The sequence below is a fragment of the Caretta caretta genome, chromosome 7 (assembly GCF_965140235.1).
Source record: "Caretta caretta isolate rCarCar2 chromosome 7, rCarCar1.hap1, whole genome shotgun sequence".
NCBI lineage: Eukaryota > Metazoa > Chordata > Testudines > Cheloniidae > Caretta > Caretta caretta.
Genome location: NC_134212.1, coordinates 67,043,420 through 67,061,293, shown reverse-complemented (window position 1 = coordinate 67,061,293; position 17,874 = coordinate 67,043,420). Strand labels below are relative to the sequence as shown.

General features: G+C 46.3%; 1 protein-coding gene and 1 pseudogene across 11 annotated transcripts in view; both read right to left on the bottom strand.

Annotated features, from left to right (window-relative positions):
• The window catches only part of ZMIZ1 (zinc finger MIZ-type containing 1), a 474,637-nt gene that overhangs the window by 389,100 nt on the left and 67,663 nt on the right, over positions 1-17,874 (bottom strand). For 9 of the 11 annotated variants that reach the window (XM_048856930.2, XM_048856927.2, XM_048856919.2 and 6 more), the window contains exon 2: positions 13,956-14,089. The exons of the other annotated variants lie outside the window; for them this stretch is intronic. The gene's annotated coding sequence lies outside the window, so the exon portion shown is untranslated. The remainder of the gene's footprint in view (positions 1-13,955; positions 14,090-17,874) is intronic. 11 annotated transcript variants of the gene reach the window in all.
• Positions 2,802-2,936, bottom strand: LOC125640704 (U2 spliceosomal RNA; annotated as a pseudogene).

Here is a 17,874-nt window from a genome sequence, read left to right as displayed (position 1 = left end):
AGATTAAAATATTTTTTGAAATATAAATTGCTTACTCCCAAGTCACTGGTATACAGTATTGCCTTTAAGAAAGACACATGGAAAATACATTACCAGCAACAATTCAAATGTAGCATACCCTATTGCACATTATTTATATTAAAAAAATAAGAAACTTAAATTTTTGCTAATACTAGAAATTTAATTTAATATACATTCCTCAAATAAAGAACATATCAGATATTAAACTGATAAGAACAGATTTAAAATTTTTATTAAAGTTAATGTTTAAAATCAAATTTACATAAGAGGGAAGGTACTGTACATCTGGAGTCAGGCTTGGGTTAAGGGGGATTGCAAGTATCAGTTACAAGGTTCATGAGGTACATGCATATCACATAACCAGCATAGATCCAGATTGGGGAGTGGGAATTTTTAAAGTGTCAGTGGATAAATGGGCTCAGGTACGCCACCCATGGAATGTATTAAGAGTCCATGTCAGTATTGGTGTAGAGAATAAGTACTTGGCTGGGGTGCGTCTCTCGGTTCATCAGGGAAGGAAGTGGGTTATTTCCCTGGTCAGCGTTCTCGGTTACTCGACCTGATACTGGCGGTGTCCTGTGATGTGTTCCATGTAGATGTCTCTGGACCACCTGATGGAATCGGACACCATTAGCTGTCTCATGAACTGGCGGTAGTGTTGACAGACTCCGCACGCTCTCAGTACCAGCTCGTTGTGGGGGTCCCATGCACCCAGCGCTCCCACGACCAGGGCGTGGATCTCGACCTCATAGCCTGGGCTTTCAGGGTGTCGGCCAGCGGGGTGTACTTCAACACCTTCTGTGTGCGGGCGTCGTGGAAGGCCAGTGACCTGTTCTCAAATGACACCGTGACGTCTACCATGAGGACCTTCTTCTTTTCTGTGTCAGTCACGACAATGTTAGGTCGCAGTCGGTTGTCTGTCCCGGGGATGGCAGAGTCGACGGTGATCTTCCCCAGGGGCGGCAGGATGGCTTTCACCAGCCAGTTCTGGATGGCATTGTGGCGGTGCCACCAGGCTCCGGAGTGCTGTTTGCATCCACACAGGACATGGGGCAGGGTCTTGTTGGCGTAGCCGCACTTCCTGCAATGCCTGTCCCGGTTGCCATGGTGGATGGCTCCTTTGAGGGGAACAGTTGAGTCGGGCCCAGTGGACGAACCGCCAGTCGGTGAACCTGGTGATGCTGCCCCCGGGGAGGAAGTGGTTGCTGGCGTCCCACTTGCTGGACACCTCAAACACCTTGCCCTGGTCCGCTTCCACTTGAGGTTCTCGGCATAGTGGCAGCGGATGGAGTCTTTCAGGGTCCTTCCAGAATCGTTCTGGTGGTTAGAGTGATGATGGTGTGGTCTGGGATCTTTATGCACAGCACCAGTATTCCCAGCTCCCGGCACTCCTCGCACCACTTCCAGCAGCAGCTGATCCTCTTTTCTAGGCATCTTGAGGTGTTGCGGGTTGGGACCAGAGAGGACAGGTCTCCCCCTCTCTCCCAAATTCAGCCTCCAGAGAGCCACTGAGGTAAGTGGCGACATCCTGCTCGGAGGTGGCCCTGGCGATGCGTTTTCTGACCACATGTCCCTTACAGCTTCCTCCATGATGCTCCTCACTGTCAGGTCCGGGCACGTCAGTAGGTGGAAGGCCTGGGTGATCACCGCCACATCGCACAGGTCGCCCATCCAAGGTACACTGACGCTGCCCTGCCTGTGGGAAATGTAGATGATGTCAGTGCTGGCCCTCTGGGGAAGGTAGAGCCATTTCCTCACCAGCTGCCTGATGGTGCTGTCAGCCTTGTTCAGGGGGACCTTGGCCATGGCTGATCCCCTGAGGACGAAGGAGATGTGGGAGATCAGGAAGGTATCGAGGGCATTGATCTTTTGCCAGGGGGGAGTCGATTTGGGCCACATCCTGCAAGATCTCTGCAATGGTGTCTTCGGGGGTCTGTCGGACGCGGACTCCTGTGAGTGTGCCCAGGTGTTGCTATACCTCTCCCTCCTCGAGGGAGGCCATGGGCTTGCCCTGGATCAGGAACTGTGACGCCCGGACCAGAGCCCTGGCGCTGCCTTCGACGTGGAGGGAGGCCCACTTTTTGAGGTTGAAGCGAAGGCCCATGCACTCGGCGGCTTCGCTGGCAATGTCAAGCATCCGCTGGAGGCTTACCGAGCTGTCGGCGACCAGGACCAGATTTTCCGCATAGGCCAGGATGTTGATTCTCTTGCTGTGCAGGTCGAAGCCAGCTGAGCCTCCGGAGACGGCTCGGATGAGCGGTTCCATGGCCAGGTTGAAGATGATGGGGCTGAGGGGGCAGCCCCCTTTCATGCCGCAGCGGATGGGGATGGTGTCCGTCTCTCCGTCCGTAGTGCGGGTGGTGGTGGTGCAATCCTTGCAGAGATCCTGGAGGATCTGGATGAAGGTTTCTGGAATCCCGAACTCTCCCAGGGTGGCGAACATGTGGTGGTGGGGTATGGACCCAAAGGCATTGGCCAGGTCAAGCCATGCTACGGCGCTCTGCCTCCTGGACTTCCTGGCTGCCTGCATGGCCATCTGAAGAAGGAAGTTGTGCTCGTAACATCCCTCGCAGGACATGAAGCCCTTCTGTGCTGAGCTGACCGCGCCCCCGCCCACAAACCAGTCCATGATCCTTGCCACGAGGCAGCTGGCATACAGCTTGTAGATGGTGGAGCAGAGGGAGATGGGCCTCCAGATGCCGGGGTCATCTCGTTCACCTTTTTTGTGGATGAGCACCCTATTTCACATTATTTATATTAACAAAATAAGAAATGTAAATTCGTGATAACGCTAGAAATTTAATTTAATATATAGTCTTCAAATAAAGGACATATCAGATATTAAACTGATAAGAACAGATACTACACTTGATCTTAGCTCAATTGTTCTAGTTTCCTGTACAGTAAGAATAAATTAGAGCTGGCGCCTGTGTAGGACTATGACTGTCCACTGAATGCATCCGATGAAGTGAGCAGTAGCTCACGAAAGCTTATGCTCAAATAAATTTGTTAGTCTCTAAGGTGCCACAAGTCCTCCTTTTCTTTTTGCGAATACAGACTAACACGGCTGCTACCCTGAAACCTGGCTAAATGACTTGTTTCCTTGCCCTTCAAGCCACAGATATAGAGTCTCTCATGCTCAGTCTAACTTATAAGCCTGTTGTGGGAACTCATTCACAGAGTTCAACTCAGGAGAAGAAATTCTAGCATCCACCTGAACGGACCAAGATGTTAAATTCCATTGATACCACGACTATGAAATACATCATTCTGAAACATTAATCATTTTCTAGCAGCATGTTAGAGGAGATGACATGCATTAGTCCTTCAGCCTGTGAAACACAAGCATTTTCCCCTACATTTTTTCATCAGACCCAGTTCCAAATTTGTTGCGGACTTCTAGGCTTCTTCCCTTCTTTACGTTCAATCCTCTTCAATTTCCCACTGATGCTATTTTCATAAGTTTGGTGGCTTTTATCCTCCGCTAGGCTTTAATTCAGCCAGTTTAGCACATGCTAAAGTAAAATTTTGCCTTGAGTAGAGTTATAGAAGGTGTTAAGATTATGTTAGCTAGCTCAGTCTAACCCACTGGTTCTCAAACTGTGCGTCGGAACCCTAAAATGGGTCGCGACCCCCTCTGAATGGGGTTGCCAGGTCTGACTTCAACTTGCTGGGGCCCAGTGCTGAAGCCAAAGCCTGAGGCTGAAGCCCTTGAGCTTCAGCTTTGGCCCCCCTGCCCAGAATGGTGAGGCTTGGGCTTTGGCCCCCCGACCCAGGGCAGTGGGGCTCTGGCAGGTCCAGGCTTCAGTCCCCCCTCCTGGGGTTGTGAAGTAATTTTTGTTGTCAGAAGGGGCTCACGGTGCAATGAAGTTTGAGAACCGCTGGTCTAATCTAATGTTATCCTGTTAAATCCAACGTAACACATGGTCCAAACAGATTGCATGCATTTTTTCTTGCTTTACAGGAAAACAGACCATTTTTTGTTCTGAGTTCTACTTTTAAAGCTTTTCCTCCAGAGCTAGCAAGGAAATTCTTATGCCAAAGTTATTCAAAAACCAAATGATGGTTTAGATGCAGAAACATAAAGTAAAAAAAACCCAGAGGTAGTTGGCACCTTCTTTGAACAAAATACTTGGACTGCAATATCGCCAAGCTGGGTAGCATGCTCTCTTCATAAGAGAATAACCTCACACAAAATGAAAAGGAGCACTTGTGGCACCTTAGAGACTAACAAATTTATTTGAGCATAAGCTTTCATGAGCTACAGCTCACTGCATCCAATGAAGCGAGCTGTAGCTCATGAAAGTTTATGCTCAAATAAATTTGTTAGTCTCTAAGGTGCCACAAGTACTCCTTTTCTTTTTGCGAATACAGACTAACACGGCTGCTACTCTGAAACCTCTCACACAAAATGCAATTCCTGAGTTACTGACTCCAGCTTCTCCCGAGTAGCACCTTCTCATTTCCCTGGTTCAGCTGTGCTTTCAAGGCTCTCCCTGGCCTTTCCCCTACCATTCTAGCTAGCTTTTTGAGAGTTTGTCTCACTATAGTGGAATTCTTTAGTTCGGTGGACTCATCCTTTCACTTAAGCCTGCAATATCACTTATACCCTTGAACCACTAGGGACCTCAGTTTCTCCTTTGTTGCTAGGGGATTCATACTTGAGTGACTGTAGGCAGCTTAGTCTTTTAAATACATTTTCTTTTACTTGCTTATGTCTTACTATCAAGCCACTCAAATCCATTGGATACATTTCTCTAGTTCACACAAGCATATTAACTTATTCTACAAAACTTTGCATGTAAAGCAACTCAGGAACAAATTAATAGCATGAGTTGTGCATTAAAAGCCCTGTTCAGTCAATTTTTATGCCAGCCTGAAATATAAACATTTAAAACAATGTAGGATAGCTCAGAGTAAATTTGCTAATTCCACCAAGAATACACTTTTCCTTTGTAAGGGGGAAAGGTTCCCATTTGTTATAACTGAAATGACTTTTCAGTAGATGGCAAAGCTTCTCAGCCTTTTGCCTACTGTAATTTGCATTGCCATTCATATCCCAGAACACGCTCTTACAGTTTCCACAGCATTTCAGGAGACACCACTGGAAGGAGCCCAATGGTTGAGAGGCACTGCTGATGGCAGACCATCATTTGGAAGGGACTAAGCAAATCTACTTCAGTTTAATAGCCAAACACACACTGACTCATGACCCTCTGAGTCTAGATAAATAGCTGGTAACTCCCTTGTGGATTACTACCCAGAGGTTGTGAACTCCCCTAGATTATGCAGGCAATCATGTGTTGCACCAGTTTGGGATACATCAACATTAACTAAGCAATACCAAATTGTTTACTTTCACATATTCTAATTTCATTTGTGAAGCTGTGCAGTTTTTTTGTGAAAGCCCACTTACCTCCAAAGGCAAAATAAGTATCTGAATTATCAGGGCCAGTAATTATTGGCCTCTGGCATACAGCAAAAATGTACAAGGAACAATTTATCTCTTTTTAATTTAATTCCAGTCCCCTATTTCCCAGCAATTGCATATGGCCATACATTCTAAACACACACACCCCTAACTCACAGTGCAACAAAAGAGGCTAGTAATCTCCAAAGCCAGTGCCTCGCTACAGGCCCAATCAAACCCAGATGTGGAGGAGACCAAATATTTTGCATTTTGCTTACTGCTAATAATGCTGCTTCACTTCATTAAAAGCAGCTTATCATTTTATCTACTCTCTCTGATTAATTAACCACTGGTTAAAATGAATGAACGCTTGATTTCAGGATGCTATTAATGTGTCACTGGTGAGCCACTGCTTACATATTTCCATTATTTTCTTTTTATTCCCTGATCATTCACACCACAGTAACATTGTTTTTCAGACCTCTCTGCTTACTGTCCCTCCCCCTCAAATATGCCACAAAAATGCTTTTTCTTTTTCCCTTGGGGGGGGGGTGAGATGGGGGAGAGAGAGAGAGACAGGAGCTGTAACCTAAAACTTTCAGGAAAATGCAATTTAATAGTCTGCATTTTAGAATAATTTCCATACTGACCACAAGAATAGAAATAAAAGAATGGGAAGAAAGACCAGGCTGGTGAGGGCAGGTCAAAAGATACCATTAACACATGCAAATTATTTAGCTATCAGGAGTAGGATATAGTTTTACATGGTAATCACAAACAGTAGCACCATTAAGAAAACCTACATTTGGAAAGAAGGAAAGAATTCCCTTCCTGAGCCAAATTCCATGTGCTGTATATGAATAGAGACCTGCTACCGTATATACCTGCAAAGTTCACCATGGCACGTGACCCCTGTATCTAGATTTCTAAGAGGGAAAAAAATAAATGAAATCACACCATCACAATTAAACTAAGTATTTAAGAACTGCAATAATCCCATTCAAACTTCTGTCTGATAAACAGGACTTCCTGTCACACCTCCAAACCCAATTTTACTCTTAGCTACAAATCAGATCTACATTTTCTTTCCCCTCAATTGATTATATTTATACGACAAAATGCCAAAGAGCAGAGGGCAAAATGCCCTTCTTCCTCTTCATTGAAAGGTTAAGCATTCCTTCCCCACACATAAGGCCCACAGTACATTTGACCACCAAAGGGAAATCAGCCCCCTTCAAAACCTAAATAATAATGGTCTCATGATTTCGGGGATGAAGGCGGGAGGAAATTCTTCTGATCTCCACCAAAAATTAGATATGAAATATTTTAAAGATCACGACTACTCAGGTGAGTAATCCACCCCACCAAACAGACCAGGATTTTTTAATACTTTGTTTCATTACCACCTAGAGGTCTCTTCCAAGATTGGGGCTCCAGAGTGTTGGCAGCCAAACAGGAGTAAGAGAGTCCCTGCCTGAACAAGCTTACAGTCCAAACAGACAAGACAAAGGGTTAGAACGGAAGGACTGAGAAGTACAAGTGATTTGCCCAACATTACACAGCAATTTAGTAACTGAGCTGGGAATAGAAAACTGGCCTCCCAATTCCCAGTCCAGTACTTTATCCATAAGACCACACAACCTATTGGGTTAGTTTATGATTTTTGAATCATACATTACAATTCCCCTTTGACTTTGTATTTGTGAATGGGCAAGTTATTGAAATGTACAAGAATCTCACACACTTGTATATACTGAACCGAAGAATGGAGCAATGTGTACACACACCAGAGCTTCCTTAACAGCAGGGAACAATTCTGCACTAGAGGGGGGAAAACCCTTTTCATTGTTAATTTCCACAAATGGGATTAAGCCTGACTGGGCCTTAAACTTTCCCATTAGAAGTAATGTGGAACATAGGCAAAAGTAATGATAAAAACTGTCATACACACATATATACATATACAAACATATAGACACACACACATATACACTTTTCCTCCCAGTCACTGATTACAGATTAGTTCCACGGACACACTTTAAAAACTCCTTTCTGCGGATTGTTAGGTTGCACTCTCACAACTCTGCTGCAGTCATTGCAAAGTATATTAATCACAGCTCCTCTTAGTGAGAAGACAATGTACAAGAGAAAAGACATTAAATGTATAGCTCTGCGGGAAACTCTTTTCCTGGCCTGGGAAATTTTAAAAATTTAGGGAGGAAACATCCCATTCTAAATCGGACAAAAAGTTGAAATCTTGAAAATTTTCAAGAACCAACAATGTGAAAAAATTGATTTGGATAATTTCAAAATGTTTTGTTATTATTTGGACTTCTTTTTTACTGTAATTAGTTGAATTGCAAAAACAAAGTCATTTCAAACAAAAAAACATTTTTCATCTTAAATTTTTTTTAAAGTATCCAAATTGTCAAAACAGCCCATTAGAACAATTTCAAAACATTCCTCTTCTCCCCTTAAGTTTCTTCTAAACAACACATTCATCAAAATCTATCCTTTCCCATTAACAGTTTTGGATTTGATGAACTGCCGTTTTCTGACAAAATGCAGTTTCAAACAATTTCTAACCAGCTCCTTTTAAATGTAAAGTCTGAAAATATTTGTTTTTTTACTTCTTTACTTCAAAGTCTACTTAGTTAAGATTCATAAAACAAATGTAAGAGACACAGATCTATTCCACTAACTCTGTGCTATGTACTTTATGATGCTGATGGCCAGCCATCATATGTCATGCAAGTAAAAAACTTAGCTCATCTGACAAATTGACTTCCTCCACATTCTGTGTTCATTTTCTTCTCTTCACTCCAAGTTTTCTCTATCTATGACCTGTCCCCAACTCCACAGACTACAGAGGGGTCTCCTCTTCTCTTATATCACGGGTGGGCAAACCTTTTGGCCTGAGTGCCACATCGGGGAATAGAAACTGTATGGCAGGTGTGGGAGGGGATGAGGGCTCTGTTTGGCGGTGCAGGCTCTGTGGTGGGGCTGGGGATGAGGAGTTTGGGGTGTAGAAGGGTGCTCTGGGTTGGGACCGAGGGGTTTGGAGAGCGGGAGGGGGACCAGGGCTGGGGCAGGGGGTTAGGGCGTGGGGAGAAGCTCAGGGGTGCAGGCTCCGAGCGGCGCTTACCTCAAGTGGCTCCCGGAAGCAGTGGCATGTCCCTTCTCCAGCTCCAATGTGGAGGCATGGCCAGGCAGCTCTGCATGCTGCTCCATCCGGAGGCACTGCCCATGCAGCTCCCATTGGAACTCCCTTTGGAACACTTAGGAGCCAGAGGGGTGCCATGGCGCAGCTTCCGGGAACCACGTGTTGTGGCCCTGACCCTGCGCCCTGGCTGGGACAGCCCCCCAACCCAGCGCCCCGGCCGGAACAGGACCGAGCCGTGTGGTGTAGCCCCAACCCTGCGCCCCAGCCGGAGCGGGGCCGAGCTACATGGTCCGGCCCCTGAGAACCAGCGCCCCAGCTGGAGCACCGGAGCGGAGCCGAGCCGCGTGGTGCGGCCCCTGACCCCGCTCCCCAGCAGGAGCTCACGGGCTGGGTTAGAACGGGTTGCGGGCCATATCCAGCCTACGGGCTGTAGTTTTCCCACCCCAGTCCTATATGGTACACCAAGACTTAGCAGAATTTGACTTTTTTGAATATAATTTTACATTATCAATTTTTATTTCAAGTGTTTTTTCCGATTTTAATTTTCAAAGCTGTGCAAATTATGGGGGAGGAGGTCAGCCAATAGTTATTTAATGACAGTGGACACTGATGAGATTCAAAATGTTAAAACTTTGTAACAATTAAAATGTCACAACAGATGATCAGCATCACATGTCAAAATATACAAAGTAAATATCCTTAATAGGTTAAAAAAAATTCTGAGGCAGCATTTTTTTTTTTTTACTTTGACGATCTGTAAATTTTGATTACTATTGATAGAAATATTTTTTCGTTGGTTTGTGTGTGGAAAGTGAATTGACGTTTACTGATATTTACCAATAAAAATCTAATCCTTCCAAGCACAGGCATTACTCAGCGCTTAAAGAGAGCTCTTCAGGCAAAGACAAAATGCAAGCCTCTAGGAAGTGCTCCTCCTCCCATCCAAGGAGTGCTGCTGAACTATTACAGGGTCAATGTGTAGAAAGGCCCCAATTCAGCAAATAGTTTAAGCATGTGCTTAAGTCCATCCCTATTCATCAAAGTACTTAAGCACATGCATTTGCTTAAAATATAGCATAACTTAAAGTTAAGCAATGCACTTAAGTGCTTTGCTCAGTGGTGATGTACTGTTTCATCAGGATTTAAGGCCTGTGAGAAGATTAGGTCTCCAGAGACTGGAACTCCTGGAAACACAAACTCTGCTGTTAATTCATTCTGACTCAGAAGTCTGACTCCTGGCTGGGTGCTGGATAGCTTCATAGCTTTGACACTGGATATGTTTCCTGTATTAGAAATCCTAACTCAAAACCGACCTTAAAAGCTTTTTTTTTTTTTTTAAAGACATTAAGCAAATATCCTGCTGAAACACTGCTCGAAGTCTTGAAAACTGTTAACTTGATTTATGTGTGAAAAGAAAAATACAAACAGAGTAAGCTTACCACCGATAGATAAGCTATTACAGACACCGCTTAACATACCACAGCGTCACCCACCTGAAATATGTTAGCTAGAAGCTGTATCACCTTTTCTCTGGAGATGGGTCAGGAGAGAGGGAAAAAATAAAATAAAGAGATGACTTTGCTGCAATCTTGAAAGCACTTTTTTCTTCTCATTATTCTAAGTGTGTCAATTATGAACAGGATCTCAACTTTGTATATGATTTATACTTTCTAGGAGTGAAAAATCTTTGCCCAAGTTTAATTGAAGAAAGGACAAAAAAGGTAACTCCACATATAGCAATGAAACAGCAAATGTTTGGCTACTTAACAATCAGACATTCCCTCCTCCCACACTCACCCTCAAAAAATACTTAAAAGTCCAGCAAGAATACCTTCCCCCTCCCCCGCAAAAGGTTTCAGCCCAACAAACTTGGAAGAATTTCCTTTTGCTTCGTTTCCCAAATATCACTACCATGTCCCTCCTCTTCTCCTAAAGCTTTTCACCCGAAGGGATATACACTGGGTGATAGCATTTGATAGCAGACTCTGCTGCTTAAATCCATACATAAGCAGACAGTTAGAAGCACATGCTGCACTAAGGCACTGTAAAGGAGCTTAACAATGTACATTTCTTGGAGTCTGACACATGGAAGCAGTTGGAAAAGGACAACCTCCAAAACCAGCACGATCTCCCGAGACCTCTGACATGTTGGCCAGGTGAAGAATAAAGAAAAGAGGGGCATATAGGGACATGGGGCTTATGCCTGAGCTCCCGGCGTAAGCAACAGCTGAGGAGGGGGGAAATATCTCTGACTTGTTACAGTAATGTGAGCCAGCAACAGGAACAGAAGGGGTTATCCAAGGAAAAACTCAGTACTATGCTGAGGTAACAGAGGCACAGACCGAGTACCCTGGCCTAAGAGAAATGGCAATAGTCCTGAAGCAGGGCCTCCACAGGAAGAGACTGGAAATATAGGGTACATGCAAAGTTTCCAGTAGAAAAATCTAATTGAGTAAAACAAAACAAAACACAAACAGAAGGCTAATGAGCAGAGGCCCACCAAAAAAACCCCTCCAACCCTGTGAGATTTGGGTTTACAGGTTTACATTAACCCAGTTCCTGTGAGTTTTGGGGTCTGAAAGAACCCTGAGACTGTAAGCAAGCTCAGCTGGAACTGCCAGGTTTTGCAGTGGCTTTCGCCCAGAACTCCAGGTCAGACCAGGCTTGCAAATCTCAGACAATTTGCTCCAAGTTCTGGGTTTGAAATGAACATATCCCACAGCTCTAATAAAGAGTCTGTCTGGGGGAAAGTGAATTTAGGGATTGTAAGGTGGCTTCTGCTAGTCTTCCTTCCCTATCAACTCCCTCTTTCTTACCAGTATGGCTAATTCAGGGAATACATGCCTGAAGCAGTCAGGAGATTCCCATGATTTAGTCTGGCAGCCATGGAGAAAGGTTATCAGCCATTTTTAAATGATTTAGAGAGCCAAGCCAGCTGGGTAGCTGGTGCCATTTTTCAAAGGTGAGAAACAGAGGAGTGAAACTTACCTTTCTACAGTAATAAGGATTAGTGGTCTGGGAGTCTGGCACCCTCCCTCATTAAAAGATAGGAGACAAAGTGATAGACAGGTAATTACCTAGAAGGAGCCTGAGGGAAATTCCAGGAGACTCCATTAGAATGCTTCAACTGGTCTGTATGTTTCTGCTTGTCTCTTAGTATCAATTGAAGCGCCCCAGAAAAGTAACCCGAAAGGTCCATTGCTTTGTTTCAGAAGGTAATCAGTCACCCAGTAGGGGCCCTTCTAATAAAGGATTTGCTTTCTTCCCCACCGTCCGCAGCATGGTAGCAAGCATGGGACAGAGCTGCTCCAGGCAGATTTGCCTACCTGCAGTTTGTCATTTGGTCAGCAAGTTATACCCTGCAGTATCTGCACTTAGTCTGAGGTTTTACATTTTGCACCAAACATCAGTCTATGGGACTATGGATACCCCTGAATCACAGAGCTAATGATTCATTTAGGAATCAGTTATCGTAGGATACAGAGAGCTAAAGACTTAACAATGGGCTTTCCAAAGGAGCCTAAAGGAATTAGGTGTTCAAATCAACTTGGCTCTCAATGGAACTTGGGCACTTAACTCCCTTAGCATCCCCTGAAAGTTGCAGCAGGAAGTAACAACATTTAAAAACATGTTCTAAAATAGGTTCATCTAAAATGCTTGTACGGATAGAAACTGTTTTGCAACCATTAACTTGCATGGCACTGGGGATATGGAATATAAACCATATTCCAAGAAGTGGAAAGATAGGTGAGGATTACATGAGGTCACACCACCATTTATGGCCATGGAATTTATTACATAGAGGCTCACACATACCATATTCTGGCACTTCTGCCTGGAACTAGAAGCATTTAAATACATGAAAAACAAGTTCAGTTGGAAGGAAGCATAGCCTAGTAGATAGGGCACTGGATTTGGGCTCAGGAAACCCAGGTTCAATTGTTGACTCTGCCACCAGTCTCCTAGGTGACCTTCAGCAAGTCACATCCACCCATGCCTCACTTTCCTCATATGTAAAAAAGGGATAATGTTACTGATTTCCCTTTGTAAACCACTTTGACATCTACTGATAAAAATTGCTATGTAAGATCTAGGTCGGGGTGGGCAAACTACAGCCTGCGAGCCAGATCCAGCCCCCCAGGGCTTTGGATCTGGCCCAGGGGATTGTCACCCCCGTGGCGCCGCACCGCTCCGGGAAGCGGTCACACCATGTCCCTGCAGCCCCTGGGGGTGGGGGTGGGGGAGCAGAGAACTCCACATGCTGCTCTTGCCTGTGGGTACCTCCCGCAAAGCTCCCATTGGCCAGGAATGGGTTGCCGCGGCCAATGGAGCTTCAGGGGAGGTACCCACAGGCGAGGGAAACACTTGGAGCCTTCTGCACCCCCACAACTCCCAGGGGCCGCACAGGGATGTGGTGCAGGCCACTTCCCGGAGTGGCGTGGTATGGCACGACACGGGCTGGGACAGGCACGCATGGGGACCTCCCTGGCCCCGGTGCAGGCTGCTGCCACCCAGGAGCCGCTCTAGGTAAGTGGCGCTGGGCCGGAGCCTGAACCCCTCCTGCACCCCGCACCTCAACTCCCTGCCCTGAGCCCCCTGCCACATCCCACACCCCTCCTGCACCCCAACCCCCTTCCCTGAGCCCCTTCACACCCCTCCTCTGCCCCAACCCCTTGCCCTGAGCTCCTTCCTGCACACCGCACTCCATCCCTGCACCCAAACCGCCTGCCCCAGCCCTGCAAGCCATTTCCCCACCCAGATGTGGCCCTCGGGCCAAAAAGTTTGCCCACCCCTGATCTAGGTATTACAATTATTACCCAATCTTTTCCAAATCTCAAGGAAAGATGTGATTCAAATGTAGAGTTATTCAAATGCAGGTGATTTTACCTGAACCAGTATTTTGCCCAATGGGAGTCCTTTCTTCCCTGGAGACATAATGGATGATGGAGCAAGAGATTGCAAATGACCAAAGAGGACCTGGGGTGGAGGGCAAGGGCCAAGGAGCTAAGCTAATGCAGAGAAGTCATCATTCCACCAATGCACTGAGCATCTTTTAAAAAAAATATGTTTCTACTAACATTTTAAGCAAACCTTTTCCTCCGGTTGCTCAAAACTAGCTCTCTGTCCTACACATAGAAATAGGCACAGGACAGGACTGTATGCATGAATGAACATACACAGAAGCCTCTCTTTGCATGAGTACATTGAAGAGGATGGAAAACCATCGCGATCAACTTGGAGATGATCTAAGAAAATAAAAATTCCACACTGACAAGCTTATTCTAAGCTTCCCCTCCTTTCCCACCTGCTCCAAAAGAGGTTTAACAGGCAAGACACCTAAAGCGGGCAGATAACAATTACCTTTTACCTCTCTGAAGAGGCCGCCGCCAATTAGCACATTCCTGGAGCTTCTAATTCAGGCAAGAAAAAAAAAAAAAAGGGGGGGGGGGGAGTGAGCTGGGATTGATGTCTCTGTCTGTAACACACAGTATTTCCTAAGAGAGAGAAAAAACAGAAAAGGGGAAGGTAAATATCAGCTTTCTCATCCTTTGAAGGTGCAGCAGATTACAACAACTCCTCAGCATAGCTATAGTCCCTCCCCAGTTCTCCACCCCAAAATAGCCATCTGTGGCTGTACTGATTTGCTTGCCATGCCAAGGTCCAGAATGTGTAGGCCAAGTCAACTGCTAATAATTATTAAAAAAAAGAGCATGGATTGAGCTGAACTGTCAGATATCTTATCCAAACCAAACGTTTGTGGGGGCATCGGGAGGGGGGAGGTGTTGTGTTCTAAAGAGCAAGATAGTGAACCTAAAATAACCTACAACAGGATAATTGCAAGGGAGATGCCAAAATATACCTGAGTATTCATTCAAATGAATTTGCCTCAATCACGTTCAGGTCCACATTCACATTAGCTGCTTTTTCTGGCAAAACAACAGTAGCACATTTTAAAGTCACACGCCCAAGTGTCCACACACATGCGTGCACACACACACAGACTTTTAAAATCACACATACAAATGCTTGTGTGCTCATCCCATCAAAGAACATTAATACCAACACGTGATGCATCTGAATAACCACTGCACCAATTGTAAATATTTTTATTTTTTATTTTCATTCCAATGTATACAAACACCCAAGAACTCCAAATCCAGGTTATGTTCTTTGACAAATACTTTAAAATACAACCCAAAAAGATGAGGAACAACCAATAACCCTTCTCCAGACTGAAGAAGCCAGTTCACAAAACAGAAACTTTCCCAACTCAGCTCCCATAAAAGCTTAATCCCTCCCCTCAGAGGGTCTCTGGCCCCATCTGCCACAACTGGATGTCCAAGGAAGGTCATCTAAGGCTTTGTCTACACTAGCATTTTTGTCGGTCAGGGGTGTGAAGAAACAGCCCCCTGTTGCACACAAGTTTCCCCAAGAAAGGCGCTGGTGTAGACAGCACTATGTCAGCAGGAGACGCTCTCCTGCCGACACAGGGCTTGGCTACACGTGCGAGTGAGAGTGCATTAAAGGAGCCCTGAGTGCACTAGGTCACTACCCGTCCACACTAGCAAGGCACGTAGAGCGCTCCTGGTACTCCACCTCGGCAAGAGGAATAACGTTTGGTGCGCCCCCACTGAAGCGCCACAGCGCCAGTGTGGACACCCTGGTCTGTTAATGCGCTCTGATCGGCCTCCAGAAGTGTCCCACAATGCCTATTCTAGCCACTCTGGTCATCACTTTGAACTCTACTGCCCTGCCCTCAGGTGACCAACCATCAGACCCACCCTTTAAATTCTGTGAGAATTTTGAAAATCCCCTTCCTGTTTGCTCAGCCAGGTGTGGAGTGCTCTCAGCGAAATCTTTCCAGGTGACCATGCCTCCATGCGCCAGGCGATCCCCAGTATGGAGCAATGGTGAGGTGCTGGACTTCATCAGTGTTTGGGGGGAGGAAACTGTCCAGTCCCAGCCGTGCTCCAGCCATAGGAATTACGATACCTTTGGGCAGATATCAAGGGACATGATGGAAAGGGGCCATGACCGGGACGCATTGTAGTGCAGGGTTAAAGTGAAGGAGCTGCGGAATGCCTACCACAAAGCCCACGAGACAAACAGCTGCTCCGGTGCTGCCCCTGAGACCTGCCATTTCTACAAAGAGCTGGACGCGATACTTGGGGGTGACCCCACTTCCACTCCAAGTACCACCAGGGACACTTCAGAGCCCAGTTCAACAAGGCAAGAGGAGGAGCAAAGCAGGAGCGAGGGTGCTGAGGCTGAGGAAGACACCCCGGAATCCCTAGATACATGCAGCCAGGAGCTGTTCTCAAGCCAGGAGGAAGGTAGCTAGTCGCAGCAGCCGGTGCTTGAGGAAGGACAAACACCAGAGGAGGTGCCCGGTAAGCAGCTTTTATTTTGGGAAGGAAGTTATTTGGTGTGGGCTCTCTGGGCGAGGAGGGTTAGGGCTGCATGCGTGCCTAGATGCGGAATAGGGCGTTGATGTGCTCTCTCACATCGCAATAATTGGCCTCAGTGATCTCTTCAAAGGTCTCATCCAGAACTTGGGCAATGCACTTGTGCGGGTTTCTCAGGAGAGCCACTGTGGTCCTTGTCCCAGTAAAGCTAACTTGTCTGCGCCACAGTGCCGTGAGGGGCGGGGGGACCATTGCTGCACACAGACAAGCTGCATATGGGCCAGGGCGGAAGCCGCATTGCAGTAGAAGTCCCTCCCTTGCTTCCCAGGTCACCCTCAGCAGCAAGATATCTTCCAGGACAAACTCCTGTGGAAAATGTGGGGACAGTGTTCAGTACAGGGGCCCCCTGCAGTTGTTGGCTCTCCTCAAGGCACAGAAACCCAGAGGACAGTACAGCCATGAAACAATCAATCACACTTGACCCTGTGCTTACTCACCATTTTGGGGCTCCTGTGGGTTGTGCGCGCTTGCTTTGGGATGGGCAAATTATGCTATTGAGTAGACTGTGCTTGCCCTTTACAGATGCAACCTTGAGATCTCAGCCGTTCATGTTATCACCAGCCAAAAGACTCCAAAGAATCAGAAAGAGGCCACGTTGAAGCAAGGAAGACATGTTGCATGAAGTAATGCAGCATTCAAGTAATGAAAATCAAAAAGTGCAGGAGTGGCGGGACAGTGAAAGGAGGATCCGCCAGCAGAATGAGGAGTGCCGGCACAAAACGCGGTGCTCGGGCAGCAAAGCACGGATCGGCTGATAAGCATAATGGAGTGCAAAGCAGACTCTATCTAGGCGCTTGTAGCCATGCAGGCAAAGCACTACCAAGCCTGTGCCCCCCTGCAGCCCTTGTCCCAAAACTCTTTCCCTTGTGCCCCCATGTCACCTCCAACCCACTTTCCCTTGTGCCCCCATATCACCTCCAACTCACTTTCCCCAACATCCGGGTTCCAATGTTCCCTCTAATTTTTGACAGGCCATGTGCAAAAAAAATTTCTTCTGTGCAAATTGTTGTACTTCTGTGCAAATTTTTGTGTGCGCAGTGTTTTGCCATGTATGCGGGGTTTAGGATCTGTGTGTGCGCATATACGCACAGCTTAGAGGGAACAGTGGTTCTTACCACCACCAGCTGCCTCCAACACCTGTAGCTTCACCACCCAGCCCTAAAAAGTATGACCCTTACGCACTGCACTCAACCCCCATCACTATGCAGTATAGCCATCCTGAAGTGCTGCACTCATTGCACAACACTCCAAACAGGAAGGCTGAGCATGATAACAGGACATACGCAAATCTGTGATTGTACCGTTCCCCACCCCACCCCCTTGCCCTGTTTCCCAAGCAGTTGTGTTTCTTTTCAATAAATGAATTTTCTTTTCAATAAATGGAATTTTTGGCTTTGAAAACATTCTTTATGATTGCATAAGTAAAAGATACCTTAGCCCAGGAAAGAAACAGGCACTGCAAGTCAGCATAGCAAACACAGATTCCTTCTAACATTGGAACCACTGCACTTCACTCCCGTGCAGGGCACCAGACATTACTGGTGACTTTCAGCCTCAAATTGCTCCCTCAAAGCATCCCTAATCCTTGCAGCTCCACGCTGGGCCCCTCTAATAGCCCTGATCTGGAGGCTGAATTTGAACAGGCAGAGGTGTTGAACCTCCGAGTTCCATGCCTGAGTGAATCGTTCACCCTTCCCTTCACAAATGTTTTGGAGGGTTCAGCACACAGATATAACTGCAGAGATACTGTCATCGGCCAGGTCCAGCTTCCCATACAGAGAGCGCCAGCGGCCCTTTAAATGGCCAAAAGCACA